The 11,237-nt window shown below is 37.5% G+C and overlaps 1 pseudogene across 1 annotated transcript; it reads left to right on the top strand.

The window, feature by feature from the left end:
- Window positions 1–2,893: 2,893 nt before the first annotated feature.
- On the top strand, window positions 2,894–6,945 carry LOC143536510 (phospho-2-dehydro-3-deoxyheptonate aldolase 2, chloroplastic-like; annotated as a pseudogene). Its single transcript, XR_013135897.1, has 5 exons — window positions 2,894–3,319; window positions 4,491–4,767; window positions 4,885–5,161; window positions 6,256–6,501; window positions 6,566–6,945. The product of XR_013135897.1 is annotated as a phospho-2-dehydro-3-deoxyheptonate aldolase 2, chloroplastic-like (transcript).
- The last annotated feature ends 4,292 nt before the right edge of the window (window positions 6,946–11,237 follow it).

Below are 11,237 nucleotides of genomic sequence, written 5' to 3'. Positions count from 1 at the left end.
CCAGGTCGACAACTCCGCTATTCCTTAAGATGTGATTCTGTAGCTTCCAAGACTGAGCCATCGACGCTACAAAAGCGTAAACCCCAACATCATGAGCCGAAAGAAGGCCTAAACCCCCTAAGCGCATCGGTAAAGATGCAAGTCGCCACTGAAGATCACCAAAGAACGGGCCTCCACATAAAACTATGTCTTCGATGGCTTCTCGAAGCCCCTTATCAAAACAGGATACCGTATCATCCATCATATGGGGGTGGCATGTTCGTAACCCAAAAAGCAACTTAGCAACCCCCATGCAAGACCTAAGCAGGAGGAGTTCGCTCTGGGGATCCCTAAGGCAAGGTAAGAGTTTCATAAGATCAACCGCACGAGATGCTCTCTGCCTCGCCAACTCCTTAATAAAGTAGGGATCTCGACTAACAGTCCCTCCAAGGAGCTTTACCCCTCTCTCTGGTCTACCAATCCCACTAGGGAAGAGCCCATCTTTGACTTTCACCCCATTACACGCTGGCCAAAAAACCTCGGTTTTCTTAATATTAAGTTGCAGCCCCAATGATGGCCCTTCCAAGCTGATAATGTCTAGAGCTTTAGCGACTTCGTTGGCACCACCAATAATAGTCCCATCATCCAAGTACCAAGCATGAAATGGGAGGTTACAGTCATTTTGTACCCGGAGAACAAAAGGGTGTAATGCTAAGGAAAAGAGGAGGGGCCCAAGGGGGTCTCCCTGCTGAACCCCAGTAGTAGCCCCTATACAGTCATCACCAACGTACAACCTAGCCGGCTGGGCATAAAGGAACTGGACCCATAGATAGATAGACGGGCAATGATGATGAACCTCCCGGAGAAGGGCTGTGCGGTCGACCCTATTGAAGGCGTTAGAGAAGTCCACGGTAAGCATAGCTAAAGAACCGTTCGCGTGAAAGGAGTTAAGAAACCGGTTCGCGCTGTGAAGCACCGCCTCTGCCCCATTAGGGTTCCCCACCCCAAACTGAAAGTCCCCTAAATACTGAGTCATTTCCTTCCCAACCATCTTCATAGCCACTTTAGAAACCAACCTACGCCAGATAGCCCCCACAGCAATGGGCCGAATTCCATTATCCGGCTTTAATAAAGTGGTAAGGGGGGCCGAAGCAATAAACTCAGCGAGCACCTTGGGGCACAGACCCCCTAGCCATAAGTTGACAACTTCAGTGATGGCTGAGAGCAGACCCATGGAAGTCACTGATCCCTCACCACTAAGAGCGTCCAACAAGTGTTGCGCCCGCATCCCGTCTCTCCCGCATGAGGTCCCTTTAGGAAATGATCGGATACATCTAAGCACACAGTCCCCAACCACAGAGAGAGTAGGCATGGTGACAGAGCTAGAAGGCAAGGACGGAGGCGGCACCACTGGGTGTTTATCAATGAGGGCTTTCATGGTTGAATCTCCGAGAGGGGCAACCCCACTTGTACCTTGACTGCAGCTGTGAAATGACCATCCCTGACTTTCCTGAGACATTGTTTAATATTGAGGCTGTTTTCAGAACCCTCCTCCCCTCCCACCTCTCTTTTAGAAAAAGTGCTTACCCCCACGTTATCAAAGAGAGAAAGAACCAAGTCAGCAAAACCAGATCCATCTTTCCACACCGCAAGTGCTTGCTGAATGCTACTACATTGCAAAGACTTTCGATTCCCTGACCTGCGTTCCTGCCTAGTGGAAGGTTTCACCACCCTTAAAGTACAACGCGGCAACAATAGTAATTTGACCCAATTCTCAATCGAGCCTGGTGAATCCACTACCTTGAGTAAAGCACATGCCAAAGTCTGAGCAAACGCCAGACGACAATTTGTGGGGATGCTCTTAACCGTTTGAATGGGAAGGGAGAAAACCCGTTCCAAAAGGGATACATCCCCAACCACTCCTACAGATGGACCTGGGTCCCTATCCACAGACACGCGATTAGGTTTCTGGATCCCAACGATGAATTCTCCAGCATCTCCAGAATCCACAGAAAAAGAATAGACACCATCAGCATGCTTGCACCCCCTGCTTAGGGCATGCAACGTCATGCACCTCCCACATAACCATTTATACCCCGACCGAAGGGCTTCCCCAACATCTATAAAAAGGTCCAAATCCTTGGAGATAGCATCTTTTAAAAGGTTCTTCCGAGTATCCGTTTTGAAATGGGTACTTTGCATGTGCTCAAGTAGGCGGCAAAACCCCGAGGACCCAGGTCTACCATCCTTACACTCGTGGAAATGCTTAAAGGGGCATGGCCTTAAACCGTAAGTGGAGCTAGGACCAAGCCTTCTTGTATTTACGTTTCGAATTCTTTTTATGGTAGCCATGTACACACGAGAACAGAAAGCAAACAAATCACAAAAGACACCGGACCCCTAAAGACCCCGACTCGAGATGAGTTAGAGCAAGAATCAAATATCAAACCCCTCACACTCGAAGGAGGGGAGCAACTACGGGTTGCTCACCCCCCATCTAGCACCCCACAACAACCGCTAAGGCATAAAAGGAGGAAGGTATACAGGAGCTTGGGGTAGAGTAGTAAGGGAAGACTTGGTGTTTCATATGACCTAGGTTCAATGTTTCATGCTCCTATCATTTAGTTTCAAAGACACCAAGGTAATAATGTAAGACTAGGCTTGTAGGTGACGCTCACTAGTTAGATTCTTAAACTGAACGAGTTTTATCTTATCACACTATCATGCTTCCGAGCAAGTGTTCATAAACATTGGTCTCGGGATATCGTTTTTTCCGAATTAAAATGTGAGCGTATCCCGATATATAAATTCCTTAAAAAAAATCACTTGTAAATTGTAGGATACCATGGTGGGCCCCCACTTCGTCCATGACATGCTTCCATCTGTCCCATAATCACCCCTTTAATTCCCAAACTCCATCAATCAATCACCGATCACCACCATGACCACCACCTTCTTCCACCACCACAAACTCTTCAACCCACACCCAATTCCTCCAAAACACAAACCCATCACCACCACCGTCCGTGCCACCAAATGGACACCCAGTTCTTGGAAATCAAAACCAGCCCTTCAAATCCCAGATTACCCCGACACCACCCACCTGGACTCCGTCCTCAAAACATTACAATCGTACCCTCCGATTGTCTTCGCCGGTGAAGCCCGGAAACTGGAGGAACGGTTGGCCGCCGCCGCGTGCGGCGGCGCGTTCTTTCTTCAGGGCGGCGATTGTGCCGAGAGTTTTAAAGAGTTTAAGACGGATAATATTAGGGATACGTTTCGGTTACTTTTGCAGATGAGTGTTGTACTTATGTTCGGTGGTCAAATTCCCATCATCAAGGTACATGTTATTATTATTTTTTTTACATATGTTGTTCTCTGTTTTCGAAGTAGACTCGAGTTCGGCTTGTTTTGACTTACGGGTTGTTGTTTAAGAGCATGTCTGGATTGAGTTTGAAAAACGCTTATTGACTTATTGGTATTTTCAAAAAACTATTTTGAAAAACAAGATTTGGGGCTTTTGGAAAACTGCATTTTAACCTTTTAAAAAGCTAAAATAAAAAAAAGGTTTTTGTGATTGCCTAACACACTTTAACTTATTACGTTTTAACTTATTGACTTTTTGAATTTACCAATAAGCCAATAAGCATTATCAAGGTACCTGTTAATATGTTATTGTTTGCATATGCTGTTCTCTGTTTCCGAAGTAGACTCGAACCCTGCTTGTTTTGACTTACGGGTTGTTGTTTAAAGCTCGAGCTTGCATTGTGAGTAGCTTTTTTAAGCTCGTGCTCCGCTCGATTATTATTTATTAGTTAATTTATATGGTTTTTTTATTATTTTTATATATTTTGAGAAAAACTATAACAAGTCTAAGCTCGGCTTGAGTTGTGCAGACCTTAAACAAGCAAAAACACGACTTGAGCTTGGTTTTGTGGCGTAATTAATGCATTGTAGTCTAAAAGAGAGAAACCCTAATAATGCGCACGACTCGTTAAGACGCGATGAGCTTCCTATACAAGGCTCGAGCTCTTGAGCTCGGCTACCGAGTTTTTTTTTTAAGCTCAAGCTCGGCTCGTTTATTATTTATTAATAATTATTAATTAATTTGTATATGTTTTTCAGTTTTTTTTTTTAAATTTATTTTGAGAAAAACCATAAGCCTTGCTCAGCTCAAACTCATTTAGAACTTAAACGAGCTAAATTATGGCTTGAACTCGACTATGCAGTGTAATTAATACATAGAAGTCTAAACGGTGTAAAACTTAAAAATACACAAGCTTTATTTGAAATAAGTAGACGAGTTCGAACTCAGCTGTGTGTATTTTTAAGTTTTACTACCTCGTTTAGTTCGGGTACTTGAGGCTCGATAACTAAACGAGCTTTATTTGAAAGTCAGACTTGGCTCGTTTCGAGCTTTTTATTGATCCAATCTCGAGTAGCTCGAGAGCGTCTCTGCTCGTTTGAACCCTTATTTCAAACTGTAAATTATCGATTGGTTGCAAGATTAGGTGGGGAGGATGGCTGGTCAATTTGCTAAGCCTAGATCAGACTCATTTGAAGAGAAGGATGGTGTTAAGTTATCTAGTTACCGAGGAGATAACATTAATGGTGATTTGTTTGACGAAATTCGAGTATTCCGGACCCTGATAGGATGATTCAGGCTTATACTCAATCGGTCTCCACGCTTAACATCTTAAGGGCTTTTGCTACTGGTGGGTACGCGGCTATGCAGCGAGTTAACGAGTGGAATCTTGATTTCACACAGCATAGTGAACAAGGAGACAGGTATGGAAAATATGCGTATTTTTATGTGAAAACAAATTATGTTAAGAGTTTGGTTGGCTGCCGATATACAAACAACACTGATGTCCGTGTTTTTAAAGACGCCTTTTTGATCGATAGGTACCGTGAACTGGCGCATAGAGTTGATGAAGCAATGGGGTTCATGGCAGCTGCTGGGCTCACAACCGCTCACCCAATTATGACGACGACACCGTTCTGGACGTCTCATGAGTGCTTGCTTTTGCCTTATGAACAAGCACTTACAAGGGAAGACTCTACTTCGGGCCTGTAATATGATTGTTCAGCTCACATGGTTTGGGTCGGTGAGCGCACGCTCCAACTCGATGGAGCACATGTTGAGTTTCTAAGAGGAGTTGCAAATCCTCTTGGGATTAAGGTATATTTGCTAAATCTTGCATATATTAATGCATTTTTAATCATTGTAGGTTGTTTGTTCATAAACTTACTCTTGTTGGTTGTTACCAATCAACTTTTAGACTTGATCATATAACTAACATTGACATGGTCACATGGATAACATTCTTAAAAAGAATTTTTTAGAATCTTGTTACCTAAACGAGCCGATTAAGAGGTTGAGCTCGGCTCATTTAACTTAAAGCTTGAGCTTGGCCTGTTTCGAGCTCGTCTAAGATCAAGCGACTCGTTTAACTTAGTAGAGCTCGAGTTTGGCTGGTTTCAAGCTCTGTATCCAAAGCTCGAATTCACCTACTTAGAAATTTTCCAAGTTCGAGTTCACCTCGTTTATTATTTTATCAATTATTTTATTTATTTAATTATATAATTATATTTGATAACATAATTAAATTTTCTATATATTCTTTATATCATATACTGTTTAGTTAGTTTTGTCAATAAATAGATATGTGATTGTTTTCATTGTTTGATGTCATCATCATCATCATCATCATCATCGTACTCAGTATATCCCACCAATAGCAAAGCTATGTTAGGGTCTGAGGAGGGTAAGATGTAGACAGCCTTACCTCTACCCCATAGGGATAGAGAGGCTGCTTCCGATGAGACCCCCGGCTCGATAGTAGTTTTGCTTCAAGCCTTGGACATAAAGCACACAGCACTCAATCATCGGGATACCGGCTGATTGGTGCATGTACCCTCGTCTTTCGGCTATCAACACCACCACATGATGCCTGATTAACCTTCCGCCACTTTTAACGTTATGTTCACGAGATTAGTAAAATAACGTCAAAATTAGTGCAATTTTATTGTTTGATGTATATCTATTATATTAAATAACAAAATGATAGAAATGACGGAAACCAAAACCTAATGAAACCATCTAATTTATTCTTTATGACTTATCATATATTTGTTAATTTTATTATATTTATTTCGTGGATTAGATTTTTTTTTTTCAATTTTATGGATTTGATAGTTAACCAAAAACGAAAAAAATTAAAACCTAATGAAATTAATTAGGTTGATAATGAGATTACTGTTTTTGTGACGTAGGTAAGCGATAAAATGGACCCAAAGTTACTAGTAAAGCTCATAGAAATCTTGAATCCTCATAACAAGCCCGGAAGAATCACCGTCATTTCAAGAATGGGAGCCGATAACACAAGAGTAAAACTTCCTCATCTGACCAGAGCGGTTCTTGGTGCTGGTCAAATCGTCACTTGGGTTAGTGACCCGATGCATGGCAACACCATTAAAGCTCCCATGGGGCTCAAGACTCGGTCTTTCGATGCCATTAGGGTATGCGAGTTGTTTGTTTGTAATAATAATTGTTAGACAGCATATAATATTAATTGTTTTGTAGGCTGAGGTGACGGCGTTTTTTGATGTGCACGATCAAGAAGGAAGCGATCCAGGTGGCGTTCACCTAGAAATGACGGGCCAGAATGTGACCGAGTGTGTTGGTGGTGCAAGGACCATTACTTACAATGACTTGAGCTCACGCTACCACACCCATTGTGACCCGCGGCTCAATGCTTCTCCGTCGTTGGAACTTGCGTTCATCATTGCAGAGCGACTCAGGAAGGGGCGGCTCAGACGAGGGATTAGCACCTCGACCGCAGGTTTTATACGTTAAGTATACAAGTAGTGTTACTCTGTAGATGCCTATAGAATAAACTTTAGCTAAAAGACTGTAACAGGTTATGTGAAATTTACATAAGATGAAAAAGTAAACGTATGTATTAAAAAATAAGGATGTTTATAGTTTTTGTGAAAAAAATATAACATGTTATGTTACTTTGTTTGAAGCTGAGCCTGAATTGCCATTATCGTACAAAGGTTTATTATCTTAAGTTTTTGTTAATTATTTTAGTCTTACATAAATATAAATAATTTGATTCGTACCAATTGAAATAAAAGGTATATTTAAAAAAAAATATATGCTTTAATTTATTTTCAAATCATTTGACCTACTTCTCTTATTCTTAGTTTTTTTTTTTGAGTTAATGTAATTTTGGTACTTGTGGTTTGTTAAGTTACGTAATTTAATATCGTTTTTGAATTTATTATAAATGGCTATTTCACTTTTCTAAAACTTGTCATTTTAGTATTTTTTTAACCCCGCCTATTTTGTTCGTTAAGTCATCGGTAAATTTGTAATTTCATTTATTTAATTTATATTCTTTTGGATCTAAGTATCATTTTCATAGATGTGCTTTGTTCAATGACGCAACTTTAGTACCTTTTTGAATTTATTGGAACTCGATACTTGGCTTAGTTTTGATACATAAGCAAAACCAAAAAAAAAAATTACATATTACAACTAAAAGGTTGTTTCTAACCCTAGATGCATAAAAAAAAATTACATATTACAACTAAAAGGTGTGAAGCTGTGGGATTGTTATTTGACTTAATCATCTGATGTGTCAAATAGTTATTGTTATCGTATCCGGGTATATTGTTATCATACCCAAACTTTTAAACAAAATTAACACACATGAATAAAATGCAAGAACAATGGCTAAGACGAACTCAAGTCTTGAAGCTACTGAAGAAAATTGACAATCAAAAACAAAAGGCTAAAAAACATTTTATGTATTTCATAGTTGTTTTCATCTTTTATCATGTATTTTAGTGACCTTTTAATTGTAATATGTAATATGTAATGTCTCTTTTGGTTTGTTTATGTATCCAGAACTAGTTCAAGTATCCAGTTGCAATAAATTCGAAAAAAAAGGAACTAAAGTTATGTAATTGAACAAACCAGGTGTACGAAAATGACACTTATCTCAAAGAGAAAAATAAATAAAATAAGTGAAATTACCAATTTACCCCTTACTTAACGGATTCAATAAACGATATTGGAAAATAGTACTATAATGGCAAGTTTTAGAAAAGTGAAACAGTCATTTACAATAAATTCAAAAACGATACCAAAGTTGCGTAATTAGACAAACCACATATACTAAAATGACACTTAGGGGGTGTTTGGGATTCCTTATTTTCATCAACTTATAACTTATAAACTTTTTGAAAAGTTAATAAGGTGTATAAGGTGTTTGGCAAACCATAAGGTCTTATGGATTTTAACTTATGGTGAAGGCAAAATAGAGGGGTTTTAAAAAGTTATGAATATGTAACTTATTAACTTAATGAGTTTGATTTACCTATTACACCCTCTCACCCTTAAACCCACTCCTTTTAAAAATGAGTGTCCCTTTTGGTCATTTTGGTTTTCCCCAACACATAAGCTAATCTAAACATTCTTTTAAAAACTTCTTTTCAAAATTTCAAAATTTCATAAGTTTACAAGTCCTTTTAATTAAAAGTCCTTTTTCACTTAAATAAGCAATCCTAAACACACCATTAACTCGTTTTTTAAACAACCAAGTTTTATTAGAAAAAAACCCATCTTATTCTTAATAGCTAATTTAGCTTAAAGAAACAAAAGAACATTTACTGTGTATTTGTAGGTTTAGTCCCATCTTTTTGAAATTTTTATAGATTTACGAGTATGATTGTAGAGCGTGTAGGATTTTGTCGTTCTTAAAAAGAAACATAATATCTGTCGAACTATCAGATGCCCCCCCCCCCCCCCCCCCTAATTAATGCATGAAATTCTTATAAACATGGACAATAAATGTAGCTTTGAATCAACGAGTAAACCATATATAGCCGCCTTTTAAATATGGCTGGTAAACCATGAAATTCTTATAAACTTGGCTGGTATCCGAATTTAGTTTTCACTTTCTAACTTGTGGCTAAGAACGAACTAAGGTCGTATGTCACTTGAATTGAGTTAGAAACGAGTGAATCTTAAGACCTCTAGCTCTTGACAAAAACCTTCTAATCAAGATTTTTAGGGCATCCGTCATCATAAACTCCTTCAATAACATCGCTACATCAGCACCCAAAAAATATCTAAAAATTGCTTATTGGGAGGTTTTTAAATCTTAATACTAGAGGCATACATGATTTGAGGATGTGAAATAAGAAATTTGTAATTGATAAATCTCTTAGTGGATAATGTAATATGTTAACTGTGAATGATTCTAAGATGCGGTGTGACATTGTTATTATTTGTAGTAATGGGGTTGAGTTCAAATACATAGCTTTCTAAAATTAGGAAATCATAGGAAGGGTATCATTGTATCAAATAACGGACTCCGACTGAACTCAAACAAGTTATATTGAAACCGTCTTGTTGAATTCTACGATATTGGATTTCAGGTTTTCGTTTTTCAATTTATAGCTGGTAGATTTTAAAATTTTTATTCAAATCATTGTGTCTTTTTATATATCATTATGTGTTTTTTTTTGCTTATTTTCATCATTGTGTTTTTTTTCCTCGACTTTGTGTTATATTACTCAAATTGTGTTATATTTTGCTCGACATTGTTTTATATTTTGCAATCTATCGTGTCTTTATACCCTAATTCCTAGATTTAGGAAATTGTGTAAATAAGTTAACCAATAATAATGAATATCGATAATCAATTATGTGTGAAGTGAAACGTTTCTGTAATGCCCTCAACAACCCAAATCAATGTTTAATTGTGATGTTAGCACAAGTTCATTTTTAGAAAGCTTGATATTTTATCACTTCATTTAGTCAAACAAAATGTTCCATCATTAATGCATGAAAACCATATAGACATGTACAATTAATAAGGTTGTTTGTGTCAATGAATAATCACATGTATCGCAATTCAATTTACGCCTTAACTTGTGCCCACAAATGTAGAAAAGTATATGTCACTATTTGAAAGGTTTCCATGTATGACAAGTTTATGTCACATGCTATATCCGAACTAGCAAACCGGCCAATTACGGAGTCGATAGAGGTCTTCTCAGGGCTAGTTGTGCTTCATTAATGGTAGGGTTCAGGTCTAGGTCGAGCTTTCTTTGGTGTTGTTTCTTTTGATATTTATTTGATTGAGTTTTGATGAAAACTAGTTTTCTAAGTAGAATGTTTTGTTAAATATCACCATTTTTCGTTGCTTTAAAAGGCACCCAAACCAAATCCTTAACTGGGTTCACCAATACACTGTTTAATATAGCCGCGAAAACCAACCCACTTATGGTTTGGAGACCCGATTTGAAAGTTAATATAACCCGGTTGTCCAACTGGTATTTTGATAAAATGATATAACCCATTTGTTATGAAGAAATCAAACAATATGACTCTTAACATAATCGATTTTTTTAAATAAAAGCTAGATAATATTACTTTTAATCTGCGGATTTAAGAAAAAATAAACACCAGTTACTATTAATATGTTTTTTTAATCTTCATTACTTACTTGATGAGATACGTCTAGTATTTCTTCATGGTGGTTTTTTTTAATAGGAATTAACTTGTCGGGGGTGAAATAAAGAATGGAATAAAAATAAAAGGAAGGGGGTTGGAATGAAATTATTTTGATTTGTTTAAAGCACTCACAAGTCACATCTATCCACTATATCCCCCTAATCTTAAAATTTTAAATAATTAACAAAAACATCATTATATCCCATCCATCATCTTTGTATCCACTCTTTATTTTGATTACAGAGGACGAATACTATAGAAAATTAACATATTTTATGTTTATTTCTATAAAAAAATTGTTCGTGTTCGTTCATTTAAGTTAACTGGACATGAACACAAACCCACAATCAACAAAAAAATTTGTGTTCATATTCGTTCACAAAGAGAATGGATATGTTCGTATTCATTTTAAAAGAACAATTCATAGACTTACACAAAACAAAACAAAAAAACAAATAAACATAAATAAACAAACTTACATGAACATTTTTTAACAAACAAAAACAAATACAAATGAACATAATTAACTAAAGATAAACTAAATTTAGTTAGCATCCATGAACACAAACAAATAAGTCTAATATCACATTCATCCAAGCATATGCACATATGTGTATATTTATATGAATATAAATACTTATGTATTTATTAGAACTCGACGAGCGCCCGCACGAGCATTGGGAAACACAAACATGGTAATCACGTAATAGATTTACGGGTGTTC

This window comes from Bidens hawaiensis, unplaced genomic scaffold (assembly GCF_021521415.1).
Source record: "Bidens hawaiensis isolate Kalapana, Puna unplaced genomic scaffold, B.hawaiensis_p1.1 tig00010811_1, whole genome shotgun sequence".
Classification (NCBI taxonomy): domain Eukaryota; kingdom Viridiplantae; phylum Streptophyta; class Magnoliopsida; order Asterales; family Asteraceae; genus Bidens; species Bidens hawaiensis.
This window is presented reverse-complemented; position numbering and strand designations above follow the sequence as displayed.